Below are 11905 nucleotides of genomic sequence, written 5' to 3'. Positions count from 1 at the left end.
TTAATGATCACTACGAAATGTAAGGTCTCCAAGTTTTGCACTAAAAATTCCTACTTTTTTCGTTTTTTTCTTAGTAAATGTGTACTCTATAAGATATATTCCTAGCTTTTTCCTAGATTCTTTTTTTTCTGATATGCTGTTGGAGAGCCTGTCAATATAATTTTCCAAGACCAAAAAACAAAATGTCAGTATGAAATCACATGATCAATGACATATTATTTTGCTGATCTTTATCAAAATATAACAAGTAAGACAACTAATGATTACACGCACGCCCTTCATAAATACGTGATTGAACGAAAATAAGTAAATAAATGAGAGTTAATACAAAACCCAACAAATCAGATAATAGCATGGATATTTCTGTCAGGCATTTTGCGAAGATAGTGATGGGAAATTTTCCAATTATCCTATATGCATATTCAGATTAAAAGGAAGATTATTTTTAAGCGGACTCAGCAGACGAACGATTTGCATGTTATGCCATATAATATAACCGCTTGAACTATGGCCACATCATTCATCATTATTTGACATCTTCTGACATACTGATACCCGATGAAAATATGATATTCCGATGTGATGTTTCTTATTTATTACATGTATATTACAATATGAATAATAAGTAGTTTGGCTTTTTCTTATGGCATAGGACTCATATGCACATTTTGAGATGATTGATCTGAGATAAAAGACTTGAATAATGATATAGACATAACATTGTGATTTATATCTCTGCGGATGTTTTGTTTTAAAACATACTAAGTATTTTGAAAATTAATTGAACATATTAATGTACACATTAACAAACAAACAAACAAACAAACAAACAAACAAACAAACAAACAAACAAACAAACACAAAACATGCACACAGAGAGCTGAATAACGCCAAAAAATGCATTATCAATAATGATAAAAGTTATAACAAAGTCAGAGTGCATGAACAAGTTAATGTTGACATGATAAGTAATGCTTAGTGAGCAATACTAACATTGCGAGAGGTGCACATTGACTAATATTGGCTGAGCGATGTTGACAGACAATTAATTAGTGATCTGAAGATGTAATGTTTATGGTGCGAGACAACACAATTGTATTTAGGGTTTGAAAAAAGCTTAAATACCAACAAATAAACAGCAAGCCTGTTACGGGAAAGTATTTCATTTAAGAAGCCCCAAGAAAAACTGTTTTTTTATTCAATTTGTAATTAATACATGGTAGACTTAAATTTGTGTGATGTATTTGTTACATATGAAATATATGATAAACAAGATCAACAAGGAATGAAGCCTTTTTCCCCCGGAAACTGTCAATGCTGCGGTTTGTATAACTGAAGAAATCTATACATTTTGCAGACTACTCAGTAACTTTTAGACATAATTGCGACTATTCGTGACACATACTTGAAATTTATAAGTTTAGAAAAGGCACGGTAAATGTATTTCATAAAGATTGCTATAATTGGAATTTTCGCTTACTAAACAAGTAGTAGCATAATACAAACATTATTTGTTTCATTAAGATAAATATGAAATAAAATAGGAAAGTAAGTCATTTCTTACAATAAACATAGATCGTGTCCGGTTTCTGGTGTTTACTTGTCCGTTTTCTGGTATTTGAATCAACAATTGGCAGTACATTGTTCTGTTGCTAATTACCTCAGGTGACGAATTTGAATTTTTCCGTTTGAACGTTTAGCTTATATGATAATTAATTTGTTTTGCATATGAGAAAATATTATATGGGTACCGACAGGCACACAAGATCGTGAGTTGATTTTTACGGAAATGGTAGACATATATCATTTATAACCACATGAAAAAAAGAAAAGAAAGTTACTAAAGTCATTAAATAATTATTTCATCCCTTCCTGGTTGCTCTATTATTAATATTACAAGGTTGATGTAATAGTACATTTCTAAAATTTGGAAAAGATACGTTAAAAATCTAATACTTTATGATTAAATCTCGTCTGTATGATGAATCACGGTTGAGCTTACATCACTTTATAATGAATTTTGACTTTTGTGTCCATTGGAAATCAACTTATGGCTGAATTTAATTATTTAGTAGACATAAGCTTTGTTAAGTATGCCATATTTACAGAATTATTATCTCACGAAGCCGTCAAATTTAAAATAATGCATCCTGTTACACCATGACATATTACTAAATGCCACACCTTTGAGCCTTCTGCTCTTTGAAAATAGGTCTAAACATAATTTGGATAATGTTGGAAAGGGAAATATTTAAACTTTAAAGAGGAAGTGAAATAAGAAGATAAATTAAGAATATTTTCTGCTTTACTATATTAGAAATAAAAATAGAAAACGTTATTACAAATTAAACTATATCACGATAAAAGAAAATATCTTTACATTTTTCGGTCGGTTTTGTGTGTTTATTAATCAACAAACCCTTTATCTGAGTTGAAATTGTCATTGACACGGGTATGTCATAATTTCAGTTTTATGTAATGTCTTAAGCATATAAATCAAAATTCTGTAAGTGAAAAATGAAGCCATTTTGTTGATTGAGAACATAAACATTTTTTTCTTCTAGTAAGTTACCTTGCCAAAGCTAAGTTGTCTTAACCTTATTAGGTAAAAATAAACAGGGGGGGGGGGGGCACACATGCATGCTTCGTAAGATTTATTTGGTGTGTTACATGGTCCTATTAGGTTTTTAAACCGCTGCCAAAATAAAATACAACAAGAAGGACATATCAATTTCTTTTTCCTGATAGTAAAGGTCATTTGCACTTAAATCTCGACATCTTGCAAACCATTCTGTTGTATATGTAATTTCGTAAGAAGAACAAACTGTTATGTATCATTTACACATCATTTAAAATAATTGCCCCATGATAGGTTCGAAATAGCTTTAAATTTGTAAGCTTTTATCGTCAATTTCTTTAAGCTAAAAACTTGTTCTCGGTTATTACGAAAGCGAAAATATTCTTAAGTCTTCTTCCTGTTTAGTGATATTGACATGACGGTTAACTTCCGTGAAATGTAATACATCATAGATGTTTGTTATAGAGGAAGCACGAACATAATTAATGCAATTATTATATTTATTAAATTATTTTGAGAGTTTTTAAACAGACGTTACGTCATTTTTTTATATTTATTGAGTTTCATTTCTGATGAAAACCTATCAAGGTCAAATCTAGTAAAATGTATTTTCTTGATATTTTACGTATGCTTTAAGAGCATAACTTACAATCACGAGCACATTGATATATCATAAAAAAACATAAATCGAATTAATATTTATGTTTAAACCAATGTCGAACTTTCTGGTAGAAAAATATGCGACAAATTGATTGACGTATTGCATTTTCATTCAAGAAAAGTGGTAATTATTGAATTTTGTATTTTACATATAAACCTTTTTTATGTCTCATAAACCACTATTGAATGCAATGAATGCTATTGCTGTTAGTAATATCATTCAAAATGTAATCTAAACTGCATAATTGGTTCAAAACATGGATACACTTCTAGAAAGACAATATTGTTATATTTTTAATCAATACCAGTTCTACTTGTTGATGAGTAATAAAATATTATTTTTTATATAGTCAGGTTTGTAAAATTGAAAATAATCATATTCTCATTGTTCTACAATTACTCTCCTTCCTTTATGTGTGCAATTTTTAAATACAGATTTAAACTAAAGACTGATTACTATCATTAGTAATGATTTACAACGACTTTTAATTCCATTCCTTGGTTTGCTTTTGTGTATGCGGGAGAATCTGGTTTTTATCCTTTATGTTCTATGAAATCCTATACAAAGTAATATCCAAAAAAACTTGTAAATTTCTTATGCACGTAGGGGTAAAGTTTACGAACTTCAATATAAAAAAACACTTATGCATATCAATGAAAACAGAAAAAGATGATAGGAGAACAGAACGAGAATCTTGAATAAGAATCACTTTTCCATGGTCGTATTAAAACGGCGTTTGGACATTTCAAGTAGAATAAGGGTAAAAACTGATATAAATGAAAAATGTGTTTGCTTCGTGAAATTGTAGTCATGGGCAATTGTTCCTCTGAAAATCCCATACAGCATATCATTAGTGGTATAATAATGACATACGCTATATATCAGATATACGTTGATACATGTGATACAGAAATGAAGAAACACAAATTGCTGTTTTGGAATGACAACTATTTGTTGCATTTTATAATACAAAATGCGTCAAAGATGCAAAACAACAAGAAACATTGCAAGGAAATGTACTGATTTTTTATCCAAAAGGTGTTTTCTCAAAGAAATTTCATATGACACCTTTTGTAATATCATTCTATTCCAGAAACAATGGCACAGGAATATGCAGACGATCATGCTATATAACCATAAACTACTTAGTAATCATCTCTTATGTAGAATCTGATAGACGGACGACGAGGCCATAATGCAATCATGTTTTACAAAGTCAGAGGATAAAAGTGCATTTAAAAATCTCTCTCAATGTCAGAAACAGAAAATAAAGATTATGCGTCTTTATAAGGTTTTACATCGCAACCTTTGTAGATCAACACCATTTGAAAGACAAGGAATTAAAATTTGTCTGAGAGGTGTTGCTCAATATCTAAATAGATTGTATGATTATACTGCATCAACATTCATTTTTAGTAAATGAGAAAAATGTTAAAATCCTAAATGTTATACAACACCAACAATGTACTTTAGTACATGGTATATGATGTCAGACTTTAAAATCAAATTAAACATAATTAAAATGTATTACATACTATCCTCGAATATTGCACGTAATTGCATGTTTAACATGCACATGAAACGCAGCAGTTTCAACGTCTGCTTTTCATATGCTTTAAAATTTATAGATAGACATAAATGAAAGTTGGTTGATGATATGTACTTTACGTATGAGTGTTCTTGAACTTTCAAAAAGCACTTTGGATAATGCAAATGATTGAATGTTGCAGATAAAAACAGAGGTAAGTATGATATGTACTTAATGTATGAGTGCTCCTTAACTTTCATAAAGCACTTAGGATAATAGAAATGATTGAATGTTGCAGATAAAAGTACAGTGATGTATTAGACGTATATATTGTTGCCATTGCTATTATTGTTCTGATGGTTATTCGAAGCACAAAGATGCAAATGCATCAGAGACAAATCCGCTCTGTGTGATTCGAATATTCAACCATCGGCTTTTAAACAAAAAAAAAAGAAGCTCTAGACCTTGATACTAGCCCCATTTTAATATGGTTAATACATATTCATATAAAAATACGTAGCCCAATTATGCAACATGATTTAAAATGAATTACATTAAGTACACGACTATTTCTAAATGACATTAAACAAACATGCCGAATCTAAATTTTCAATTATTTCTTTCACCTGAGAGCTAGGTCTGGTTAAAGTGGCCCTATGCCCTTCTTAGTGTAAATTTTGAGCGTAATAGTCAAATTAATGAAAACGTAATATTATTTGAATTAAAACATTAGTCATTTACATTTTTCTCCATTTCAGAGACAAGTGCATGCTTTTACCTTTTTGAATATATTGAAAAATCACTTAATTTTATTTTATAATATCAGTTAAAAAAGTGTCATTTTTCTGTCTCGAACGTCGAATTTTCACTTAGGAAGCGAAGGATAGTGGAGCGACAATTAAGATATAATTTCAATGAGATTGATTTTAAACTAAAATAATGCTGAAAGAAGGCATACTTATTTATACAATTACAATGAGGGTCGCACGAGTTAATGTATCTTTTACTGACAAAAAGACAAAAAACCCACTCCAAGATTAATGGAGGTGACCGCCAACGCAGTGTTATGATTGACAATATCATCATCTAGTTTAAGATAAACGACAACTTCCTGCGATAGAAGTGAGTGGAATTTTCTTAAAGTTATCGTAAATTAATTTAGGAATACACTTTACGAATTATGGTATAACTTTTATCTTTGCATTGTCAACAACTTTGTGAAACGTACTCCCGCACTTTTGTTAAATAATACATTATTGCTACAATGATTTGAACTTATTCGATTGCTCCCTTAAATTATAGTTAAAATTCTTCTTCTTCTCATTACATTAAAAAAAACCTTGAACAAATTTGTACGAAGCCCCTTAGGTGACATTTTCTACACATTTTTACCCCCGGAACTTCGTAATATTAATTCGTAATTACGAAATTTTAATTCGTTTTTACGAAATATTAATTCGTAGTTACGAAATATTATTTCGTAATTACGAAATATTATTTCGTAATTACGAAATATTAATTCGTTTTTATAAAATATTAATTAGTTTTTACGAAATATTAATTCGTAATTACGAAATATTAATTCGTTTTTACGTTTCGTTTCGTCGATATTATTGAGTTTTGAAATAAAATACTATTTTTTTTATGATCGCACGGGGTCCATACATAAATTGTAAGGAAATATTCTTTTTTTAAATTGATAAGATTAGTGAAAATCTGGAGCGCCACACCTCCCCCCGCCCCTTTAGTTTTACTAATGTATATCATTAAAGAAAGTAATAATATAGCATGTTTCTTTTGAATATTGTTCTGCGTAAGTTGTTGTGAAGGGATGGCACCTTACATGTACCAATATTGCAATGAATCCTTTAAACATAAAAAACCGTACAATACGATGACACCGAGGTGCACGGTGTCTATAAATACAATCGAATATTGAATTTAAGTAGCTCAAATAGTTTGTAGTTTCGAAATAACCCTTCAATTATGTGAATGTATTTCTATCCATGTGTTATTCAAATCCCAATTTGTCTCATGCTGACAAAATTCTGTGTTGTAGATGAATGTACAAAATTATCATTATCCACTATTCTCGATAGGAGTCAATGCTGAACGACACAATTTCGTATTGAACAATTTTGTTACAACGAAAAACATTTTAAAGAAACATCAAATCAGGAATTTGGAATCATATAAATCTGTTTTAATTCATTACATTTTGAACTAGAAAAAGAATATAAATACCTAATGGTTTCATTTCACCCGAACAAAATTTACGTGTATGGCTGAAACATATTTTATGTGGTAACATTTCGTTTGTTTTAATCATATAGTATGATTTCTATGCTTAATCCTTTAAAAGACCTTTAAGTTAGATATTTTATGTGCCGTAAAATATTTTAGCATTGGTATAATACTTCAATTAATTTAATTAAATGTCCCTATCTGATCATTTTCATTTAAAAATCTATGCTTTATTATGAAATACTTTTTATGTGCACATCCTATCATGGAGATTTGTTATTCATAATTCAAATATTAAGATTGAAGTTTCCTGAGCAAACAAACTAAATACAATTATGAAAATTGTAATTTACCATTCATATAAAACGTCTATTCTTGCTTCATGGGTTTAGGATTCTCTTCCTGAAATTAAACTTATTATATTAAAAATTTTTATACCATGGCGGCAATATAATAAATGTAGCTATTGAAATCAAAATTAAATGTATACAAGTTATTTTGTATTAAATTACCTTCTTATTTGATTAAAGTATGTTTTTTTATGAAATGATTAATATGCCTATAATACAGACAAGATGTAATCTCAGATAGAAGCAATTGTTTTCAATGCTGGAGGTATTCGTTTTTAGAGCACACAAAAGTGTTTTGTTATCTTCAACAAAATAAAGAGGATAGGTAGATAGGAATTTCTGTTACAGATATTTAATAGATACAAGTAGCCATTACGTTTTACTTATTAAATCTTTACGTCACAACATCATAGAATAAATATACCAGCAGTGTTGGCAGTGAAAAAGTGGGTAACTATGTCGGAAAACCAAAAACTAGACTTTTTAATCTGACCTTAAAGTCATTTCCTAAAAGCTACACAAACGCCTGCACAGCCACACCAATTTTCATCCGATGTTATCTGTAAAAGAATCTAAATAGTGATATATGTCCTGTAGGCGTGAACGATGATGTACTTTTACATTATTCTACATTTTTCATACTATGAAGTATAATGTTGTTTCATTGCTTCCCCTTTTCCAGATTTTTGTGTAATACCTTTAGAATTTAAACAGAAGTACTTTATGCAGTAGAAAACATATCACATGTATATCCTTAACAAAGTAGTGATGATAGTTCCCTTCAAGCTAACTTTGTCTTGCAAAGAATAATGTCAAAAATCTTTGACATATTATTAAATTTTGCAGATGAAAGTACATTTAATGCCCTGCATGCTTGCCCCTTGGCCTTTTGGTGCTCATTTGGATACCGTTGCCTTTAGATATTAAAGGGGCTGCGCTTCATCAGTGCTGATATTTATTCTCATATTGTATCACCAACTATTGTATCATAATATTTGATATCATGCAAGACAATAAATCAACGACGGTATATACCAAGAGTATCTTGGATGGAAAGATAAAATTTCTTTTTCCCTAAATTATGAAGTTTTAAAGTACATTAAAAGTACAAGTCGGTATAAATATTTCAATTCCCATGAAAATTTCCATGCGATAAATAATACTAACTGTATGAATAATGTCAGGATAATATGTGACATAAATATATAAATTCCCATGGAAATTTTTATGCAAAAAATTATCCAAATGTATGAATAATGTCAAGATGATATATAAATATAAAATATAATATAAATTCAACACATGTTATTAAATGTATACTCCCATTTAATTTCTTAGACAAAAATAGTAAACAATCTTAGAAGTGAGTTGCAAATATTTTGCCACTGAATTCAAGTTGAAATAATTGTCAACAATTGAAATGTTTTAAGATAAAATGTTGACAGAATAAATACCAATAAATGGTTACCACTAAGTTGTTTGAAAATAAAACACAATTATTCTTTGCCTGAGCGTTCTCTACTATTATATTTCATACACTTCAAATGTTATATACATTGTATCTTGTTTTAAATAAGGCTTATATCCAAAATTAATAAATCAATATTTACATTTTCTATGGCTTATTTTCTTATTTTATAAGACTCTAAAGTGAAAATAGCTCTATATAAGTACATTAAATTCTTATTAAGTAAAACTTACTCTTAGGTTAACTAAAACTGGTACAATTGGTACAATACATTAGCAGTGATAGTTTTCTAATGATCACTACAAAACGCAAGGTCTCCTAGTTTTAGCACTACTACCATTTTCTAGTTTTGTACTAGTATTCTGCAAACTTTGTTCCTAGTTGTCGCCTAGTTTTCTTTGCTGGAACAACGTCCAAGGCCAAATAACAAAATGTCAGTATAAAATCACATGATAAAATGACATTATATAATTTTGCTGATCGTTATCAAAATAGAATAGGTAAGGTAATAAATGATTACACGCAAATCCTTTATAAATTCGTGTCTGAACGAAAATAAAGTATATAAATGACAGTTAATACAAAAAACCATATATTAGATAATTGCATGGTAATGCTAAGTGAGCAATGCTACCATTGTGAGAAGTGCACATTGGCTAATGATGGCTGAGCGATGTTGACAGAAGAGAAAATAGTGATCTGAAGATGTAATTTTTTGTATGATGCGAGACAACACAATTGTATTAAGGGTTTTTTAAAATAGCTTTAATACCAACAAATAAACAGAAAGTCTGTAACGGAAAGTATTTCATTTAAGAAGCCCCAAGAAACACTGTTTTCTTTTTCATATAATTTGACATTATTACATGTAAGACCTTCAAATGTTACATGACCATTATTTGTGCTGTATTTGCTACGTATGAAACCTTTTTTCCCCCGGAAACTTTCATTTCTGTGGTTTGTATAATTGAAGAAATCTATACATTTTGCAGACTACTCAATAACTTTTAGACATAATTGCAGCTATTCTTGACACATACTTGTAATTTATAAGTTAAGAAAAGGCACGGTAAATGTATTTCATATTTCATAAACCTTGCTAAAATTGGAATTTTCGCTTTCTAAACAAGTAGTAGCATTATACAAACATTAATTGTTTCATTAAGATAAATATGAAATTAAATAATAGGAAAGTAAGTCATTTCTTTAAATAGAGAAAGATCGTGTCTTGTTTCTGGTGTTTACTTGTCCGTTTTCTGGTATTTGAATCAACAATTTGCAGTACATTATTCTGTGTCTAATTAGCTCAGTAGACGAATTTGAAATCTTTCGTTTGAACTTATAGCTTATATGATGATTAATGTGTTTGCCTATGAGAAAATGTTATATGGGCACCGACAGGCACACAACATCGTGAGTTGATTTTTAGGGAAATGGTAGACATATATCTTTTAAAACCACATGAAAAAGAAGTTACTAAAGACATTAAAGATACATTTCTTTCAAAAAGTATTTACTGGTAATGGTTGATTTTTATAGGACAATATGTTATAAAATTATTTTTTTGGAATATGATAAGTTTGTTAAGTTTATTTCCTATTCCATGAGGCCGCATGACCCGTGAGGAGGTAAAATACAATATATATGGCAAGACAAAATAAATATGAAAACAAAATTGAATTAACGAAAAAATATGTACAAATATTTTATAATGATCAAACTAAATTTATTGTTCAAGACACCTTTGATTAAGATCCAAATGAAAAAAAAATGACGAGTAAAATTTGATTTTTCCCCTAGAATTCTCGAGAATCTACTGAAAGTTTAAGACTTTGTCAAACAAATCTTTATATGTTATACATGGACATGTATAGATATCTAAAAATGTATAACATTACAATAACAGGTTTTAGCAACTTTCAAAAGAAAAAGAAAATTTAGAAATAAATAATTATTTTTATCACAGCAAATAAACATACATGAAGCTCGTTGATGACAAACTAGATATGCAGCATTTTTTGAGTTTTAAATTTCTTTTTGCAATCCCGAATACGAAATTTGAAATAATATGGTAGGAAAACATATCGTCTAATCCTGGTAGTTTCATTATAAATAATTAATATATAGAGGATATTTGTTTGTTTGTGTGTAAGATGAAATTTTATTTCATCGAGTGGGCTTTAAAAACAGTATTCTCACGAGTGGCGTAGCCACGAGTGAGAATACTGTTTTTAAAGTTCACGAGATGAAATAAAATTACATCTTACACAACAAACAGACAAATTTTCTTTTTATTTTATGCTTAAAAACAAGTTAAAACGAAATTTCCATAATTTTAACGTTAATATTAAAATCTGTTTCCCCCCATTGAGAGCCCCATTTAGACGGAATTTCTCATTTAAAACAAGAAGTCTTGAGCTGAAAAAAAAGTCCGCCAATCAAGGTTAAATGACGGTGATATTTATTCATTTTATCAAAAAATATGAATGATCGCTTGTTTTAATAATAAAAAGAAACAAATCTTGTAGGAGAAAAAGTCCAACCATCCATCCATATTTCTGTTACTTACTGCGAATTTATATTAGACCTGGCTTTGTAAAATGTAAGCGGCAGCCATTTTTTAAAGTTGTGTATTTCATGGGAGGAAAATAATTGTGTAAGATTCAGAAGGATATGTTTTGGATTTGTTAGTCATACACCTTTTTAAAAGAAAGAAAACTTATTTGAGGATTGTAACAGACAAAAAATAACTGTTGACAGAAGTGAAAACATTCAGAAAAGGAGCTAGGAAATTGGAAAACTTGGAAGCTTGCAAAGGAACGCTGGGTATTTTTACTTATTTTACGAGTGATGGCTGTCAATGCTTTTCAATTTTTCATAAAGCATACGGCAGTTATTGCTCGTAGGATACTTTAATATGCCCAAATGTCATCAAGAGCAGTTTTGCATGGGGAAGGAATGTATTTTTCAGACTGTAAAAACGAAACAAAAAAAAATTAGAGACGAAATTTTGTGATTGGAATTTGAAGGAATAGAAGTAATTTCTCTCTCTTTACTACTTTTGACATTTAAGTTA

Source organism: Ruditapes philippinarum, unplaced genomic scaffold (genome assembly GCF_026571515.1).
Source record: "Ruditapes philippinarum isolate M1 unplaced genomic scaffold, ASM2657151v2 ctg247_1_1_1_1, whole genome shotgun sequence".
NCBI lineage: Eukaryota > Metazoa > Mollusca > Bivalvia > Venerida > Veneridae > Ruditapes > Ruditapes philippinarum.
The sequence above is the reverse complement of the archived record's forward strand: the minus strand, read 5'-3'. Positions refer to the sequence as shown.